This window comes from Bos grunniens, chromosome 2 (assembly GCF_055505025.1).
Source record: "Bos grunniens cultivar Pamir isolate PY7600 chromosome 2, Bosgru_T2T1.0, whole genome shotgun sequence".
In the NCBI taxonomy this organism is placed as follows: Eukaryota; Metazoa; Chordata; class Mammalia; order Artiodactyla; family Bovidae; genus Bos; species Bos grunniens.
The window spans coordinates 87,963,435-87,984,458 of record NC_141166.1 but is presented as its reverse complement, the minus strand read 5'-3'; the positions used below and the strand labels follow the sequence as shown (position 1 = coordinate 87,984,458).

At 37.8% G+C, this 21,024-nt stretch overlaps 1 long non-coding RNA gene across 1 annotated transcript in view; it reads left to right on the top strand.

Annotated features, from left to right (window-relative positions):
- Positions 1-18,968: 18,968 nt before the first annotated feature.
- LOC147378303 (uncharacterized) overlaps positions 18,969-21,024 on the top strand; it is a 315,858-nt gene continuing 313,802 nt past the window's right edge. The window contains exon 1 of the long non-coding RNA XR_015145867.1: positions 18,969-19,143. This is a non-coding gene — a long non-coding RNA (uncharacterized LOC147378303). The remainder of the gene's footprint in view (positions 19,144-21,024) is intronic.

Sequence of the window (21,024 nt, the reverse complement as noted above, 5' to 3'; positions counted from 1 at the left end):
AAGAAGAAATTTTGTAAGGTAGGGACTGTTCTATTTCTCCATCTCTTTTTAAAAATAATGTTTATTATTTCTCATTAGAATATTGAAAAGTATGCAGAATACAGTGCAGAAATTGCCTTTAATTTCAGCTTCTGGAGGTAATTACTGTTAATATTTTTTTTTTATATGTGTGTGAATACATGTGTATATTAACTGAGTCCATCCAACATGCACAATTTTGCAACCTGCTTTCTCAGCCTACCTAGCAACGCATGCTGTTTTCCAAGCACTCAATGTTATTTGAAAATATTATATATTTATTTTATGTATAGCATATGTGTTTATCACTTAACTATGTCTCTACATAGATATGTACATTTATCTATTATTTGTTTTATACTACAAATAAAGCTATAATAATAGTCCTTGTGTACAAATCAGTCCAGCAAAAACTGGGTATTTTTGTCTAGTTTCTGAATCTCATGGAAATGCTTCTATTGCCTTATTATTTTCAACATTTCTTCAGCTTATTTTTTGTAGAATACAAATACATTGATGAGTAGATGTACTAAAAAATTTCTGTTGTTGGGGACTTCACTCATGGTCTAGTGGCTAGGACTCCAATCTTCCAATGCAGAGGGTCTGGGTTCAATCCCTGGTCAGGAACTAAATCCCAGATGCTGCAACTGAGAGATCACATGTCTCAACTAAAGCCACATGCCACAGCTAAGACCCAGTACAGCTAAATAAAGAAATAAAATACTTACAAAAAAGATGCTGCTAAGTCGCTTCAGTTGTGTCTGACTCTGTGCGACCCCATGGACTGCAGCCTACCAGGCTTCTCCGTCCATGGGATTCTCCAGGCAAGAACGCTGGAGTGGGTTGCCATTTCCTTCTCCAACAAAAAAGATAACTTTTGTCAAATAAGTTTGTGAAATGCTGAGCTCAGTGAAGGTGTAAAGCTTTCTTTTCTCTAGGACTTCTCTATCTTTAGTATGCAAATGTGCACTTTGAATTACTAAGGGGGAGGTCAGGTATGCAATGGACCACTTTTCCAAAGATCAGGGAGCAACTGTATTGTGGGATTTTGATTTGGGAAACATTATGATGGTGTGTTTTGATTAAAAATAAATATTCTGTATCATGGTAATTTAGGGTTGGTAATTCTAGTTTTATTAGTTGGGGTAACACAAGACTATGTTGTAATAACAGATATACCTGAAATTTCTACAGCTTAACACAACAAAAGTTTATCCCTTCTTCATGTCATAGTATGTAATAGGTAAATCTCCTATGTGGTTCTTCTCCACAGAGTGTCCCAAGGACCCAGGCTGCTTCCAAATTCTAACACTATCATTTCTGAGATTTCTGCTTTTAGCTATTTAAATGAGACTGAATATGGAGAGCAACTTCTTTTAGCTTCCCTTTTCCATTTTGACTGTGGAATTAGTCATATACATAAACCATTTAGATTCATGGGTACTGGGAAAAGTGAAGGAGTATATAAACATTTGATGAATAGTAATCATTTTTGCCATACTGTTTTTGTTGTTTTCTAGTGAGTAATGGCGGAGAAGGCAACGGCACCCCACTCCAGTACTCCTGCCTGGAGAATCCCAGGGACAGAGGAGCCTGGTAGGCTGCAGTCCACGGGGTCGCTAAGAGTCAGACATGACTGAGCGACTTCACTTTCACTTTTCACTTTCATGCATTGGAGAAGGAAATGGCAACCCACTCCAGTATTCTTGCCTGGAGAATCCCAGGGATGGGGGAGTCTGGTGGCCTGCCATCTCTGGGGTCGCACAGAGTCAGACACGACTGAAGTGAAGCAGCAGGAGCAGCAGTGAGTAATGGATATTGGACTTTGCTCTATTAGTCAGGGTTCTTCAGAGAAACAGAATGGCCCCATCACTTCATGGCAAATAGATGGGGAAACAGTGGAAACAGTGAGAGACTTTATTTTGGGGGGCTCCAAAATCACTACAGATGGTGATTGCAGCCATGAAATTAAGACGCTTACTCCTTGGAAGGAAAGTTATGACAAACCTAGACAGTATATTAAAAGGCAGAGACATTACTTTGTCAACAAAGGTCCATCTAGTCAAGGCTGTGGTTTTTCCATTAGTCATGTATGGATATGAGAGTTGGACTATAAAGAAAGCTGAGTGCCGAAGAATTGATGGTTTTGAACTGCGGTGTTGGAGAAGACTCTTGAGAGTCCCTTGGACTGCAAGGAGATCCAACCAGTTCATCCTAAAGCAGATCAGTCCTGGGCGTTCATTGGAAGGACTGACGTTGAAGCTGAAACTCTAATATTTTGGCAACCTGATGCGAAGAGCTGACTCATTTGAAAAGACCCTGATGCTGGGAAAGATTGAGGGCAGGAGGGGAAGGGGATGACAGAGAAATAGATGGTTGGATGGCATCACTGACTCAATGGACATGAGTTTGGGTGGACTCCAGGAGTTGGGGTTGGACAGGGAGGCCTAGCGTATTGCAGCTCATGGAGTCACAAAGAGTTGGACACGAGTGAGCGACTGAACTGAACTGAATCATTTCTGCCATACTGTTTTTGTTGTTTTCTAGGAAGTAATGGGGAGAAGGCAATGGCACCCCACTCCAGTGTTCTTGCCTGGAGAATCCCAGGGACGGGGGAGCCTGATGGGCTACCATCTCTGGGGTCGCACAGAGTCGGACACGACTGAAGCGACTTAGCACCAGCAGCAGCAGCAGGAAGTAATAGATAGTGGACTTTGCTCTATTAGTCAGGGTTCTCCAGAGAAACAGAACCAATAGAATGTATGTGTGTTTACATAAATAAATATATATATATGCTGCTGCTAAGTTACAGAGAGAACTGTAAGAGAGAGAGAAAGAAGAGAGAGAGATTATTATGATTATGTTTGGTAGAATTCACCAGTAAACTCTGGACTTTTCTTTGTTAGAGGGTCTTTGGATTACTAATTAAATCTCCTTACTTGTTATTTGTCTGTTCAGACCTATTCATGATTCACTTTGGAGTCTTTTATGTTTCTAGGAATTTAGCCATTTCTTCTAGGTTGTCCAATTTGTTGGCATGTAAATCATAGTAGTTCCTTATGTTCCTTTGCATTTCTGTGGTATCCATTATAATGTTTCCTCTTTCATTTATAATTTTATATTTTTGAATCTTCTGTTTTTCTTCTTGCCTAGGCTAGCTAGAGGTTTGTCAATTTTCTTTACTTTTCCAAAAACCAACTCTTAGTTTTGTTAATCTTTTCTGTTCTCTTATTCTCTGTTTCATTTATTTTTGCTCTAATCTTTTAATTTTCTTTCTTCTGTCAATTTTGGGCTTATTTTATTACTTTTTTAGTTCCTTGAGGTGTAATGTTAGTTTGTTTATATGAGATCTTTGTTGTTTCTTAATATATGCATTTATAAGCCAGACTTTCCTCTTAGAACTGCTTATCCTACATCCTTTAAGTTTTAGCATGTTGTGCTTCCATTTTCATTTGTCTTATGGTATTTTTTGAATTCCCTTTTAATTTCTTCTTTGATCATTGGTTGTTCAGGAGTGTGTTGTCTAATTTCCATGTATTTTAAAATTTTCCTCCCATTAATTGATTTCTAGTTTCATACTTTTGTGGTTGGAAAAGTTAATTGATATAATTTCTCTCTTCTTGAATTTGTTGAAACTTGTTTGGTCCTGATCTATGTGTGCTTGAAAAGAATCTGTATTCTGCTGTTGTTGAATAGAATGTTCTGTGTATATCTGTTATGTTTGTTTTGTGTATGCTGCTGCTGCTGCTGCTAAGTCGCTTCAGTCATGTCCAACTCCGTGCGACCCCACAGATGGCAGCCCACCAGGCTCCCTGTCCCTGGGATTCTCCAGGCAAGAACACTGGAGTGGGTTGCCATTTCCTTCTCCAATGCTCGAAAATGAAAAGTGAAAGTGAAGTCGCTCAGTTGTGCCTGACTCTTAGCGACCCCATGGACTGCAGCCTACCAGGCTCCTCTGTCCATGGGATTTTCCAGGCAAGAGTACTGGAGTGGGGTGCCATTGCCTTCTCCGTGTTTTGTGTATAGTGTTCAAATCTGCTGATCAAAAGCTGATTTTTGTATTTTTATCCTCTATATTGCAAATTTATTGAACTTACTGGTTTTAGGAGATTTTTTGTTTGTTTTGTTTTGTTTGTAGATTCCTTGGGATTTTCTATGTAGAAAACCATATCACTGCAAATAGGAACAGTTTTACTTTTTACTTTCCAATCTATTTGCTTCTTACTGCCTTTCTTGTATATATTACATGGGTAGAACATTCAGCCCTGTGTTGAATATGAGTGATGAAAATAGACATCCTTGTATTGTTCTAGTTCTTGAGAGGAAAATATTCAGTCTTTTACAGTAAGTGTAATGTTAGCTATAGGTTGTTTCAGTTCACTTCAGTTGCTCAGTCATGTCCGACCCTTTGCGACTCCATGAATCGCAGCATGCCAGGCCTCCCTGTCCATCACCAATTCCCGGAGTTCACCCAGACTCATGTCCATCAAGTCAGTGATGCCATCCAGCCATCTCATCCTCTGTCGTCCCCTTCTCCTCCTGCCCCCAATCCCTCCCAGCATCAGAGTCTTTTTCAATGAGTCAACTCTTCGTGTGAGGTGGCAAGTACTGGAATTTTGATGCTAATCAGGTTGAAGATGTTTTTCTCTATGCATTTTTCTGTTTGTGTCATGAATCAGAGTTTAATTTTGTCAAATTCTTTTTTCTGCATCAGTTGATATAATCCTGTGATTTTTCCTTTTTAGCTTCTTAATATGGAGAATTACAATGAAAATCTTTGATTATTAAGCCTACCCTGCATTCTTGGAATAAACTTTATTCATGGAGTATAATCATTTTTATACATTACTTAATTCTATTTGCTAATACTTTGTTAAGAATTCTCGTTTGCATTCTCATGAGAGATACTGGTGTGTTTTTCTATATTTGTGCTCTTTGTCTTGTTTTGACATTAAAATAATACTTATTAATAAAATGAATTAGGAAGTGTTTGCTCCTTTTTACTCTTGCCTGGAAAATCCCATGGACGGAGGAGCCTGGTGGGCTGCAGTACATGGGGTGACTAAGAGTTGGACATGACTGAGTGACTTCACTTTCACTTTTCACTTTCATGCATTGGAGAAGGAAATGGCAACCCACTCCAGTGTTCTTGCCTGGAGAATCCCAGGGACAGGGGAGCCTGGTGGGCTGCTGTCTATGGGGTCACACAGAGTCGGACACAACTGAAGCGACTTAGCAGCAGCAGCAGCTCCTTTTTACTTATTTATTGATTTCTGGAAGAGATTTTGTAGAATTAGTGTTAAATTATTTTTAAACCTTTGGTTGAATTCTCAAATAATCTGGGCCTGGAGCTCCCTTTTGGGGAGTTTTAAATTAAAAATGAATTTCCTTTATAGTTATGGGACAATTCAAATTATATATTTCATATTAAGTGAGTTGTGGGAGTTTGTGTTTTGTGGTTGCTATGTTAGTTTGGTCCATCTCATCCAAATTGTCAGATTTTTATGAGTAAATTTGTTTATAATTTTCTCTTATTATCTTTTTGCTGTCTACAGGATCTCTAGTGATATTTTTAATTTAATTCTTGATATTTTGATAATTTGTGGCTTCCTTATTTTTATTTAATCAGTCTTACTAAGTCTATCTTAATAAAGGTTTGATACTATCAAAGATTCATTTTAATTGATTTTCTCTATTATTTTTGGTTTTCGATTATATTGCTTTCTTTATTATTTCCTTCCTTCTACTTTTTTTTATTTTTTTTGTCTTTTACTTTCTAGATTTCTGAAGCAGTAGCTTAGGTTATAGATTGGAGATCTTTCCTCTTTTCTTTGTTTGTATTTAGTGCTACAAATTTCTCTCAGCACTGTATTAACTATGTTCTACAGATTTTGACAAGTTGTATTTTCATTTTCATTCAGTTCAATGTAATTTTTTATTTTCTTGAGGCTTTCTCTTTCATCCATGGATTATTTAGAAGTATTATTTAATTTCCAACTATTTGGAGATTTCTGTTATTGATTTCTAGTTTGATTTTTTTTTGTGGTCAGAGAACACACTTTCCACTATTTCAGTGATTTCTTTTAAATTTCTTGAGTTTTTTAAAAAAATAGCCCAGGATATGGTCTTTTAAAATGTATAGTCCATTGAAATTTAAAAAGAATGTGTGTTCTGTTGTTGATAGATGGATCATTCTACAAATGTTGATTAGGCCTTGTTGGTTTATGGTGCTGAATTCTTCTAGATTTTTCTTGATCTTTTGTCTAGGTGTCTGGTCAATTGTTGAGAAAGAGAAGAGGAAGTCTCCCAACTATAACTGTGGATTTGTTTCTCTTTTTATTTATATCAGTTTTTGCTTCACATATATAGTTCTCCTATTTGGTGTATATACGTTTTTAATTTCTATGTCTTGGTGAATTGACTCTCTGTCATTCCATAATATCTTTCTCTATCTCTGGTAATTTACTTTGCCCTTAAATCTATTTTATATGATATTAAATAGACTTCAATTAAATAGATATTAAATCAGATCATTCCTGATTTCCTTTGATTACTGTTTGCATTGTATATCATTTTCTATCCTTTTACTTTCAAACTGCCAGTATAGTTACATTTGAAATGAGTGTCTTACAGACAGGGTATAGTTTACTTAACTTTTAAAATTAATTACCAACTGAATAATTGTATTTAGGTTGCTTACTGATACATTTAATGGAATATAACTATTAAGGTCTAAATGTACCATTATTTTTCTGCTTGTTCTCTATATTTTCTTTCTGCATTCTCTTTTTCCTGCTTTCATATAGGTTACTAGAACATGTTTTGGGATTTTATTGATTTATCGATAGTGTTTTTTAGTGTATCTTTTTTGTATTGATTTTTTAGTGATTGCTGCTGGTATTACATTACTTTATATAACATATCTCTGTGTACTTATCTCATTTAACTGGTTCAAGTTATATATAGAAAATTCACCTCAATTTATGTTGCACTACACTTCCCAGTCTATGATTGTTTTAAGTATTTTCTTTACATACATTTAGGAGAAGGCAATGGCACCCCACTCCAGTACTCTTGCCTGGAAAATCCCATGGATGGAGGAGCCTGGTAGGTTGCAGTCCATGGGGTCACCAAGAGTCAGACACGACTGAGCGACTTCACTTTCACTTTTCACTTTCATGCATTGGAGAAGGAAATGGCAACCCACTCCAGTGTTCTTGCCTGGAGAATCCCAGGGACGGGGGAGCCTGGTGGGCTGCCGTCTCTGGGGTTGCACAGAGTTGGACACGACTGAAGCGACTTAGCAGCAGCAGCAGCAGAATCATATGAATCAGTGCTATAACTTTGCTTCAACCATCAAACATAATTTAGAAAATTCAAGAAAAGTATATTGCTTTCACCATGTTCTTGTTCATCATGTTCTTTTTGTCTCTCCTTGATGTTCTAAGGATCCTTTTATCATTTCCTTTTTGTTTATAGAAATTCCTTAAGATATTCTTTTAGGAGAGTTTGCTATAGGCAAATTATCTTAGTTTCCCTACATATTTTCTCAGATGTACTGTTCTTGGTTGACAGTTGTTTTCTTTCAGCGTTTAAACAATATACCACTTTATTCCTCGCCTTCCTGGTTATTGGTAAGGAACCCACTGCCACGAGAATGCTTTTCTTTATGGGTAGCTGTTTTTTAAATTCACTACTTTTATGACTTATTTCTCTGTTTTCAAAAGCTGGACTGAGTGTCTTAGTGTGAATTTTTTTTAATATTTATACTCTTTGGGATCTACTCAGCTTCTTGAATCTCTAGGTTTGTGTTGCTTGCAGAATTTGGAAATTTTTCAACTATTATTTCTTTGAGATTGCCAGTGTCTTGAGATCCAAATCTGGGATATATGAGGCATGAAAAAGACCCAGAGAACTCACCACTGTGTTGTTTCTTGGTTCCTGAAGCTTCTATTCAGTTTGCCTTCTTCTTTCCCCCTTTCTTCTGAGGTTTATTTTATATATAATGTTTAGGGTTTTTAAATGTACTTACAGGAAGGAGGCAGAAGTATTTCTATTCCATCTTTCCAGAAACCATATATGTTTTTTAATTTTATCTGTTGTATGTTTGTAGCATATAGGTTTACTTGTTTCTTTGCCCTTTGAAATAATTTACTAGTGAAAATAGTTGACCCAATATTTTTAACTTTTTTCAATATTTCATTATCTACTAATTTTTTCTTCAATTAGAAAAATATTATTTGCTTATTATAGATGATTTGGCAAATATAAAAGGACATATAAAAAAATCAGCCACTTTCCCATGACTGATAGAAAGAACCAATAATCTTATGTTAACCTTGAATTTATTTTATTTACACTTAATAATAAGAGACATTTTTTATGTTCTTGTAGATGAATCTGTATTTAGCTGGTTTTATTGCTCACCACTGGTCATTTTAGACCACACTGTTTCCATTCTTGAGCTCTTAACTCAATTAATATTTTAAGTAGCTGATGTGATGACCTAGAGGGATGATATTGGGGCAGTGCAAGAGGGAGGCAATGTGTGTAAACATGTAGCTGGCTCACATTGTTGTATAGCAGAAACTAACACAACATTGTAAAGCAATTATACTCCAATTAAAAATAAATTAATTAAAAATATTTTGAGTGAAATACAAACACACACACACACATACACACATTCTCTTAAAAATTGAATATGAGTAATATTTTTCAGGCTTCCCTGGTAGCTCAGATGGTAGAGAATCTGCTTGGAATGAAGGAGACTTGGGTTTGATCCCTGGGTTTCAAAGATCCCCTGGAGAAGGGAATGGCAACCCACTCCGGTAATCTTGCATGGAGAATTCCATGGACAGACCATGGTGTCACAAAGAGTCAGATATGACTGAGCGACTAACACTTAATAAATTTTTCAAGCTCATACATATGTAAATTTTCTGTGTTTCATTCATTAATGTATTCATCCATGTAACAACTATTTATTGAATATATACTATGTATCTAGCATCATACAGTAAAAATCTTTGAGGAGGTTTAATTTGAACTGTGGTGTTGGAAGACTCTTGAGAGTCCCTTGGACTGCAAGGAGATCCAACCAGTCCATTCTAAAGATCAGTCCTGGGTGTTCATTGGAAGGACTGATGCTAAAGCTGAAACTCCAATACTTTGGCCACCTCATGCGAAGAGTTGACTCATTGGAAAAGACCCTGATACTGGGAGGGATTGAGGGCAGGAGGAGAAGGGGATGACAGAGGATGAGATGGTTGGATGGCATCACCGACTCAATGGACATGAGTTTGAGTAAACTCTGGGAGTTGGTGATCGACAGGGAGGCCTGGCATGCTGTGATTCATGGGGTTGCAAAGAGTCGAACATGACTGAGCGACTGAACTGAACTGAACTGAATATGAAGATATTATTAATTATGCATTTTAAGTACTCTGGATATTGAATTTGCTTTTAAAATTCTACATATTTTGTCCCTTTGTCTTCTGCAATTTAATTTACAAAATGGAAGTGTGACGCTAACTTAATTTTGTTTCTTTGAGTATACCATACATTTTTTTAGATGTCTATGAGAAATTTCCTTATTTTCGAAACATAAGCATTCCCCAAGGGTTTCTCTATATATAGATATTATTTACTTAATATTTTCTGAAATATTATGAATTGTATAAACATGTGTGTGTGTGCTCAAACCTCAGTTCAGTTCAGTTCAGTCGCTCAGTCATGTTTGACTCTTTGCAACCCCATGAATCACAGCATGCCAGGCCTCCTTGTCCATCACCAACTCCTGGAGTTTACCCAAACTCATGTCCATTGAGTTGGTGATGCCATCCAACCATCTCTTCTTCTGTCATCCCCTTCCCTTCCTGCCCTCAATCTTTTCCAGCATCAGGGTCTTTTCCAATGAGTCAGCTCTTCGCATCAGGTGGCCAAAGTATTGGAGTTTCAGCTTCAACATCAGTCCTTCCAATGAACATCCAGGACTATCTCCCTTAGGATGGACTGGTTGGATCTCCTTGCAGTCCAAGAACTCAACCTAGACTGCATATTAAAAAGCAGAGACATTACTTTGCTAAAAAGGTCCATCTAATCAAAGCTATGGTTTTTCCAGTAGTCATGTATAGATGTGAGAGTTGGACTATAAACAAAGCTGAGTGCCAAAGAATTGATGCTTTTGAACTGTGGTGTTGGAGAAGACTCTTGAGAGTCCCTTGACTGCAAGGAGATTCAACCAGCCAATCCTAAAGGAAATCAGTCCTGAATATTCATTAGAAGGACTAATGCTGAAGCTGAAGCTCCAATACTTTGGCCACCTGATGTGAAGAACTGACTCCTTGGAAAAGACCCTGATGCTGGGAAAGCTTGAGGGCAGGAGGAGAAGGGGATGACAGAGGATGAGATGGTTTAATGGCATCACTGACTCAATAAGCATGAGTTTGAGCAAGCTCCCAGAGTTGGTGATAGACAGGGAAGCCTGTAGTGCTGCAGTCCATGGGATTGCAAAGAGTGGGCCAGAACTGAGTGGCTGAACTGAATTGAACTGTGTGTATGCTCAGTTGCTTCAGTCTTGTCCAAATATTTGTTACCCCATGGACTGTAACCCGCCAAGGCCCTCTGTCCATGGGATTTCCCAGCCAAGAGTACAGGAGTGGATTGCCATTTCCATTTTCAGGGGATCTTCCCCACCCAGGGATTGAACCCACACATCCTATGTCTCCTGCAGTGAAAGTGGTTTCTTTACCACTGAGCCATGGGGAAGCTATATTCTTATATATTTATTTTTTCAAGTCTAGAATGTTTTCTTTAGTTATATTTTTACTTTTTGCTTCAATACCCATTTAAATTGTTTTCTTCCTTAAGGAGCTCTATGAAAAGTGAAAGTGAAAGTTGCTCAGTTTTGTCCAGCTCTTTACAACCCCATGGACTATACAGTCCATGGAATTCTCCAGGCCAGAATACTGGAGTGAGTAGCCGTTCTGTTCTCTAGGAAATCTTCTCAACCCAGGAATCGAACCAGGGTCTCCTGCATTGCAGGCAGATTCTTTACCAGCTGAGTTACTAGGGAAGCCCTATAAATCTGTGACTTCTATTTTTTTGTTTCCTATGCAAGCATACCTCAGAGATATTGGATTCCAGACCACATCAATAAAGTGAGTCACATGAATTTTTTGGTTTCCCAGTGCATATAAAAGTTATGTTTATATTAACTGTGTAGTAGCATTATCTCTAAAAAAGCAAAGTGCTATAACTTAAACAAAAAGTATTATATTGCTGAAAAATGCTAACCATCATCTGAGCTTTCAGAGAGTCATGATCTTTTTGTTGGTGGAAGGTCTTGCCTTGATGTTGATGGCTGCTAACTGATTATTAAAGCTGTGGGTGACTGAAAATTTCTTAAAATAAGGCAACAATCATATTTGCCACATTGATTGACTCTTCTTTTCAAGAACAATTTAAGTGGCAGGCAATGCTGTTTGATAGCATTTGACTCATAGTAGAACTTCTTTCAGAATAGGAGTCAATTTTCTCAAGCCCTCCCCTTGCTGTATCAGCTAAGTTTTTATAATATTCTAAATCCTTTTTGTCATTACAACAATCTTCATAGCATTTTTACCAGGAATAGTTTCCATCTCAAAAAACCATTTCCTTTGTTCAGCCATAAGAAGTAACTCTTTATCTGTTAGTTTTATTACGAGATTGCAGCAATTCAGTCACATCTTCAGGCTCCACTTCTAATTCTAGTTCTCTTGTTGATTCCACCATATCTGCAGTTACTTCCGCCATTGAAGTCTTGAGCCTCTCAGATTCATCCATGAGGGTTGGACTCAAGCTTCTTTAAAACTTGTTATGTTGGTATTTTGACTGCTTCCAATGAATCACAAATGTCCTTGTGGCAGCTGAAATGAGGAATCCTGTTCAGAAAATTTCCAGCTTACTTTGTCCAGATCCATCAGAGGAACCACTACTTATGGCAGCTATAGTCTTCCAAAATGTATTTCTTAAGAGTAAGACTTGAAGGTTGAAATTACTCCTTGATACATGGTTTTCAGAATTATTTTTGTGTTAACATAATGCATCTTGTACATTTCCATTAGAGTTCTTAGGTGGAAAGGTACATTATCAGTAAGCAGTAGTATTTTGTAAGGAATTTTTTTTTCTGAACAGTATATCTCAATACTGTGCTTAAAATATTCAGTAAACCATTGGTTCATAGATGTCCAGGTTTTGTTGTTCCATTTATAGAGCATAGAAAGCAAAACTTTAGCAAATTCTTAAGGGCCCTAGGATTTTCAAAACAATAAATGAGCATTACCTTCAATTTAAAATTATCAGCTGCATTAATCTCTAACAAGAGAAACAGCCAGTCCTTCGCAGCTCTAAAGCCTGGCATTGACTTCTCCTCTCTAGCTATGAAAGCCCTAGATGACATCTTCTTCCAATAGAAGGCTGTTTTGAAAATCTGTTGTTTAGTGTAGCTACCTTCATTAATTGTCTTGGCTATGTTTTCTGGATACTTTGCTGTAGCTTCTATATCAACCTTTTCAGCTTCACTTTGTACTTTGATGTTACAAAGATGACTTCTTTTCTTAAATCTCATAAAACAACCTCTGCTAGCTAAAAACTTTTCTGCTGCAGCTTCCTTATCTCTCTAAACTTTCATAGACTAGAAGAGAGTTAGGCCCTGGCTCTGGTTTAGGCTTGGGGTTAAAGGAATGCTGTGGTTGGTTTGATCTATCCAGACCAATAAAACTTTCTCCATATCAACAATAAGACTGTTCTCTATCTTGTCATTTGTTTGTTCACTGTAGTAGCACTTTTAATTTCCTTCAATAGCTTTTCCTTTGCTTTCAGAACTTGGCTAACTGCTTGGCCCAAGAAACCTAGCTTTCAGCCTGTCTCTGCTTTTGATATGCCTTCATTGTTAAGCCTAATCATTTCTAGCTTATGAGTTAAAGTAAGAGACATGTGACTCTTCCTGTCACTTGAACACTTAGAGGCCATTGTAGGGTTATTAAGTGGCCTAATTTCAATATTGCTGTATCTTAGGGAATAGAAAGGCCTGAGGAGAAAGAGAGAGACAGGGAGGGAGAGGGGAGAATGGTCAGTCAGTGGAGCAGTCAGAACACACACAATTGATAATTATGTTCGCTATCCTATATGGGCACATTTCATAGCACCCTCACAAAATTACAATAGTTACATTAAAGATCACTGATAACAGATCATATTGAGAATTAGCAAAATGTGACACAGACATAAAGTGAGCAAATGCTGTTAGAAAAATGGTACTGATAGACTTACTCAATGTATTTGAGTAAGTGTTTCTATAGACTTTCAATTTGCAAAAAAATGTAGTATCTGCAAAGTGCAATAAAGTGAAGTACAATTAAATGAGGTATGCCTGTACCTACCATCATTCTCATTTTATGCACACATATATACACAAAACACAAACACACAGATACTCAGGCATATGCATGTACATATATATGTATACATATTTATATATATATAAGCACATATATAGACACATACACATGTCTGTGTCTATATATGCATAACTACACAGCTTACGTGTGTGTGTGTGTGTGGAGAGAGATTTAGAAACAAAGTTCTTATCTTTTTCTCTGCCCTCTTAGGGATTTTCATTCAAATTTAGGAGGTGTTCTGTCATAAGTGCCAAGTAAATGCCATTTAGTCTGAAACTGCCATTCTGTTTTTGGAAATTTCCATTTGAAAACTTCAGAAAAGATATAATCCATGCAAAAGAGGTTCAGAATTTGTTTAGTGGTATTGAGAGTGTTCCAAGGGATATCCAAAGTGAGGGAAGAAACAGAGTGTGACTTTGTCATTTGCTGAATTGAATTCTCATCCCATTTTATTACAAAGATAGAACTGCCCTCCTGAGGTTATGGAGACCATTAATTAGTCTCCTCTTAGTAATTTCACCAACCCATTCTAGACCTGTAGCATTCTACTGTATTAAAAATAAGCAAAACAAAATATAAACACACCATTTAGAAGAGCAATTTCTATGAGTTGTTTTTAGGAGCCCATTTTGGGAGACAGAAAGGTCTTCTGGAAGTCTAATGCAACCTAATGGAGAGGTCTTTTAGAAGCCTGTTTCCCCTTTCTCTCTTCAGGAAATACAGAGAATAGTGTTCTTGAAAAATGCCTAATGTCTTGCTGGAGATAAGCTTCCTTGATTGATTTTGAGTCACTTATGTATTAAGTATATCCTGTGGTCATGTATGGATGTGAGAGTTGGACTGTGAAGAAGGCTGAGCGCCGAAGAATTGATGCTTTTGAACTGTGGTATTGGAGAAGACTCTTGAGAGTCCCTTGGACTGCAAGGAGATCCAACCAGTCCATTCTGAAGGAGATCAGCCCTGGGATTTCTTTGGAAGGAATGATGCTAAAGCTGAAACTCCAGTACTTTGGCCACCTCATGTGAAGAGTTGACTCATTGGAAAAGACTCTGATGCTGGGAGGGATTGGGGGCAGGAGGAGAAGGGGACGACAGAGGATGAGATGGCTGGATGGCATCACTGACTCGGTGGATGTGAGTCTGGGTGAACTCCAGGAGTTGGTGATGGACAGGGAGGCCTGGCATGCTGTGATTCATGGGGTCGCAAAGAGTCAGACACGACTGACTGATCTGATCTGATCTGTGTATTAAAACTTTTTTCTGCTTTAGCAGATCCTTCAAATCTAGTCCCCTTTAACATGCTCTTTTTTTGTGTGTAGACATTATGTAAATTTCTTTACTCTAAAGGGATTATTTATAATTATAAATTTTTGCTTTTGACACTTCGTATATTATTTTTTTCTGCATGTTAAGCTTAGTTTGAGAGGAGTAGAGTATCCTGATGAAGAATATGAACTGTAGAGCCTGAGGCCTGAGTTGGGGGGTCTCACTTTCAACTCTTACTAGTACATGTCCTTGGAAAGTGACAATCTTTCTGTGTTTCAGGTTTCCCATCTGAAAAAAAAATGTATTTAATCACATGAAACAAATTCCTATTGTGTTATTCATGTAGTGACTCTTTCTTTCTATGTAATCATTGGTACAGCAGATCTGTTTCTTTATTTTGATACCAATATGTCTCCTACAGAAAAAAAATTAAATTCTTAATAAATATCATTTCAGGAGCGAAGCCATAAACTTCCTAAATAATATAGATTATTATTAAAAGAGATAAATTCATTTCCTTGAAATTGTTGGTTAAATTTTTTGAACTCATTTTGTGTCTAAATCCCCTCTATAATCCTTGTGGGCTTCCCAGATGGTGCTAGTAGTGAAGAATCCGCCTGCCAATGCAGGAGTCGCAGGAGACATGGGTATGATCCCTGGGTTGGGAAGGTCCCCTGGAGTATTCAGTGCAAAAGTATCTTGAGCGGTCTTCATTAAGGAACATGATTAATTTCTTTTAGAAGTTTAACTCTTGGTATTCTGAGAAACCGATCTTGCTCTTCAATTAATTACACTCTCAGTAATATTTGTGTTTTTTATGTTTCGTTTGTTTGTTTCATTTTTCTGATAAATGGCTTCTAAAGTATGATTATTCCTTCCAGTTGCCTGTTGATTCAGAGAAATTACCAACAAGTGGAATTTGTTGCTCTGACTTTGAATCTTGTGGCTGTTTTCATTATAATTCAAGGTACTGTTTAATCCCTTTGCTTAAAAATTATTGGAGTGAAAATGTTCATGTTGCATATTACTTTTTGACAATGATGCATGGGAAGATTATTGTGCAAGAACCAGAAAATATGACACTTGCTGGAAGAAATTCAATGTCACAACCAGATGAAATAAAGAATGCCCAACCTCACATGCTAACAAAGTGGGGATTCCTTTCCAAAGCTTTGTACTATGCAAAGGATACTTTTCTAGTGTGCTGAGAAGTTGTCTCTGGGACCGTCACACTTGGAATTCCAGCAGATTACCCTATCATCAAGTCATCAGTATGCTGCTATTTGAATAAACACAGCTGTTGTTTTCCAAGAAATATGGCTAGGAGCAGCAAGGAAAAACAGGGCAATTAGTGTTATTGAAATGGAGGGGTACTCAGGATGGCATATATGTATCTATGAGAGTTTTCGTTTCCGAATAGTCTATTTACCATGCTGTGACTTAACAGTGGGGGTGCAATGATCTCCTCTCCAAATCCTTGGTACTTTACTGCTTCTTGCTATTTGCCTAATATTAATTATGAATATTTTTCATAATTAAATAAATACATATTTTAATTCATATAACCTTGTGCTATGTTCTATCTAAAACATCTTAAAATCTTGATGGCAACTTGTTCTAAGGACCCATATATATGAGAATAGATGAATATGATTGCATATTTTAAAGATTTTACTGATTGATTTTTATTAGTTTTTTTTTGCCTTTGGAACACCTGAAGAACAAAGATATGTGCCAGTTCTGGGAAAAAGGCTTGTTTTTAGGGGGTCAAGGAGAACCTTCATCATGTTGTAATGAAAAGAGCAGTGAACCAGAAAGATTAGACCATAAAATGGCTATGTGGCCACAGGCAAGCGATCTCCCCCACTGGATCTCTGCTTCTTTATCTGTAAGCTGTCAGGACAGGACCATGCGGTCTTTCGGGTCCCTTCAAATTCCATGTAACTTTTAATTTAGGCCTTTATTATTCAGGTCTGACATTCCGTGCTGGGTAAACATTTATTAGACAGATCCACTAGAACTAGTGTTTTATCATTTTTATAAATTAAACCAGCAAACTGACAAATACTCTTGCTGTTTTTGTGCTTTTGTATAAATAAGGACAAACAAGGGGATGAGTAATTAAGATGCTCTCAGTGCTTCATTCATCTGAAACAGTTTGTTGTGTGCTTCCATAGTTTTAGGTTTTTAGGCCATGGTTAAGAATGCTGGTTCTGGAGTACTGGCTTGGCAGGTGGGAGAGGAACGAGGGGAAGACTAGACAAAGGAGGATGAGGTTGTGTTTCTGTGCTAAGCTTGTCAAGATAAGAGAAAGTAGAGACAGGGAGGCAATGGCTTCTCTTGAGAGGGCCATTGCTTTCGTGTACTTTAAAATCATCTGATTAAAGAGAAAACATGCCAGCACCCACTTCCTTGGTGACCGAGGCTGCCTTCGTGTCATTCTAATAACCATGGTGACCAAGTTATGTATCTTCTACTTTTATTACTTCTAAAGATGGAGTTGAACTCTGACTTAAAAGTTAGTCCTCATATGGAACTGAAAGGTTTTAAAGAATCCTTACAGACAAAATGACATACATCAAGGGGGTGGGTGTGTCACTTTTCACTGGTTTAGGTAGGTGTGAAAGAAAACCTCATTTAAACCCTGTTCAGAAATCAACAAAAACCTCTGCAAGAATGACGAAGCAGCATGAGTAATGTTTGGGGTCCAAACAGGGACGAGGATGACAGAGGGCGCTTGTTCCTTAGTCAGAACATCAACCATCTATGCAATGTCTGAGGTCTGTGCGACCTTGAGCCCAGCAGTGAAATGCTGTCGCCTGAACACAACCCCTCCTCATTAATAGTAACAACACACAGAAGTTTAGTACCTATACTTTCAGAGCTCTTTTGCATTTATTATCTCATCTCTGATCCATTTTTAGGGTGGCGTTCGCTTACCTCATGCTTTAGCATTTTATCATTTCTTTGCAGACATTATGGCCTAACTGATAGGTCTGGTTTTTCTACTCACATTCCAGGCAACCTGTTGAGGGGATAAAAGTGGCATTTTGGTTAGTGGTTTAACTAAATAACAAAGTTAAAGTGAAATAGTAAGTTACTAATGGGCTCAAATAATATGTTCTAAGAGATGAAATTGAAGAAGGTTTTTGCAGTGATGGTTTCTTTCACTATGAACCCATGTCATGTAAACCCTTTCCTATTAATTTTCTCATTTGATCCTAAAGCTAATCCCCTAAAGTAGGAGTGTACTTGCATGCAAGCAAAGTCACTTCAGTCATGTCTGACTCTTTGTGACCCTGTGGACCGTAGCCCGCCAGGCTCCTCTGTCCATGGGATTCTCCAGGCAAGAACACTGGAGTGGGCTGACATGCCTGCCTCCAGGGGATCTTTCTGACCCGGGGACTGAGTCCATGTCTCTTATGTTGCCTGCATTGGCAGATAGATTCTTTGCCATTAGTGTCACCTGGGAAACCCCAAATTAGGAGGGTTTATTGTTATCCTCAATGCATAGATGAGGAAATAGACGCTTGGACACTTTAAATGGCTTTTAGAGGTCACAGGGAAAACAGTAGAACTGAGACTAGTAAGGACTTTTTTGCCTTACTGGACCTAGGTGCTTCCCTGTGCATAAGAAAATTTTTTTTTTTTTTTAAACCTTGTATTATATAGTTTATATTTTCCAACTTATATAATTGATAAGTAAAATGTACATATTTAAAGTGTACAATATGATTATTTGATGTATGTATTCTTGCAATACTAAAACCAAGTTAATTAAAACATCCATCACCTTAGAAAGCTGTCTTTCCTGTTTATGTGTTTGTGTGTGTGTGTGTGTTTTCAAGAGGATTTTCAATTTGGGACATTTTTCTGGCATACTTTATTTTTCCTCCCCAAATTAACACTAGAAACACAGGAAACCAATTCTGAGTAATGTTAACAATGCAAGATTTTGCATCTTCTGCATTACCAGAGCAGCATGATTTAACTAAGAACTAGAGAAAAATTTGAGAGATAGCAGATATTAAAGGAGAGCTGAGAGTGAAGTCTTCATTCTATCACTTGGTATTTTTTTCTATAAAGAGGAGAAAATTCCTCTTTCTATGATATATTGAGTGCTATGCTTCTCTTTGAATCCTTCAGACAGAAGGCTCAATACTTTTCATTAAAATTGCTAATCACTAATTACTTGATGTTTAGTATTAAGAAATTCACTATGTTAAAATTTGTCCACTCAAAAGCTGTTATCTGGGGAGGAGCCAAGATGGCGGAGGAGTAGGACGGGGAGAACACTTTCTCCCCCACAAATTCATCAAAAGAGCATTTAAACGTCGAGTAAATTCCACAAAACAACTTCTGAATGCCGGCAGAGGACATCAGGCACCCAGAAAAGCAACCCAACTCTTCGAAAGGAGGTAGGAAAAAATATTAAAAACAAAAAAAAAGAGACAAAAGAGGGAGGGACGGAGTTCCGTCCCGGGAAGGGAATCTTAAAAAGAGAGAAGTTTCCAAACATCAGGAAACCTTCTCACTGCCGAATCTGTGCCGAGCTTTGGAAGCACAGAGGGCAACATAACAGGGAGAAAAAATAAATAAACAATTTAAAACTCGCAGATTGCGAGCCCTACGGTAACTCCCTCAGCAGAGAAGCAGCGCAGACGCCTGCATCCGCCATTAGCAAACCGGGGCTGGGCAGGGAGGCGCGGCGTGGGCTGCATCGCTGAGAGTAAGAATCTGGCCTGAATACCCTGAGCGCTATCTGAGCGAAATAATTTGGGCTAGCAAACCAGACTGTGGGATACCTACCACGCGAAAAGCCAGCCCTAACCTAAGACCGCCAGGCCCGCGCACGGAACAAAGGACTGAACAGAGATAGCCGGCTGCAGACCTTCCCCCTCCGGTGACAGGCAGCCAGAGCCGGAAGGGGGCAATCGCAGCCCCAGAGAGACATTATCTATAAAATTGTAAGCAGGCTTCTTTGCTAACTAAAACTTCTTGGGGGTCTGGACGGTCAACATCTGCCTGAGAAGGTGCGCCGGTTTTACATCCAGATAACCGAGTGGCGGGGAGGCGATAAGTCGCAGCATTGGCGCTCGCCTGGGAAGAGCAAATTGGTGCTCGGACCTGGGAAGAGCACAAAACGCAGGCCCAACTGAGTCTGCGCCTCTGAGGACTACCCGAGTGCCTGAACCTGAGCGGCTTGGACCTGGGAGGTGCATGCAGCCCAGGGCCAGCCACGGATTGTTCCCGGCGGAACAACCTAGAGTCCGAGCAGTGTGGACAGGGAAGCTAAACGCGCCGTGAGCGGGGGCAGACCCAGGGTGGCTGAGGCACTGCGAGCCCACGCCAGTGTTATTTGTTTGCAGCATCCCTCCCTCCCTCCCCACAGCGCGACTGAACAAGTAAGCCTAAAAAAAAAAAAAAAAAAGTGTCCTCCACCGTGCCCTTTGAGTCAGGGCGGAAACCAGATACTGAAGAGACTAGCAAACAGAAGAAGATATAACAGAGGGAAACGCCTTGGAAGCTACAGGCAATAGATCAAAACCCTGTGGTTACTACGGACTACATAGGAAGGGGCCTATAGATCTTGAGAAATATAAATCTGACCAAGGAACTAGCCAAAAATGAACTGAACCCACAAAAAAAAAAAAACAAAAAAGTCCTAGATATATTTTTATTATTTTTACGATCATTCTTTCTTTTTTTTTTTTAATTAAAAAAAATTTTTTTAAGTCCTCTATTGTTCCTTTAATTTTCACTTTTATAACCTATTACTTTGCAAAAAAAAAAAAAAGACCCTATTTTTTTCTTCTTCAGCAAACTTCATATATATATATTTTATAATTTTTTGACCTTGGTTTTTTTGTTGTTGTTGTTTTTGTTTTTTTCTTCTTTTCTTTAACATTGTATTTTTGAAATTCCAAACTCTACTCTAGATTTTTAATTTTCGCTTTTTGGTATATGTTATCAATTTTGTACCTATAGTTTTTTTTTATATAATTTCTGTGACTTTTTTTTTTTTTTTCTTCTTCTCTGTTTCTTTCTCTTCTTCTTTTATATAACATCGTATATATGAAATTCCAAACTTTACTCTAGATTTTTAATTTATGCTTTTTGGTATTTGATATCAATTTTGTACCTGTATTTTCTTTATAATTTTTGTGACATTGTTCGTATTTGTTTGTTTGTTTTCTCTCTTTATTTTTCTTCTTTTCTTTTTTTTTTTTTTTTAACATTGTATTTTTGAAATTCCAAACTCTACTCTAGATTTTTAATTTTTGCTTTCTGGTATTAGT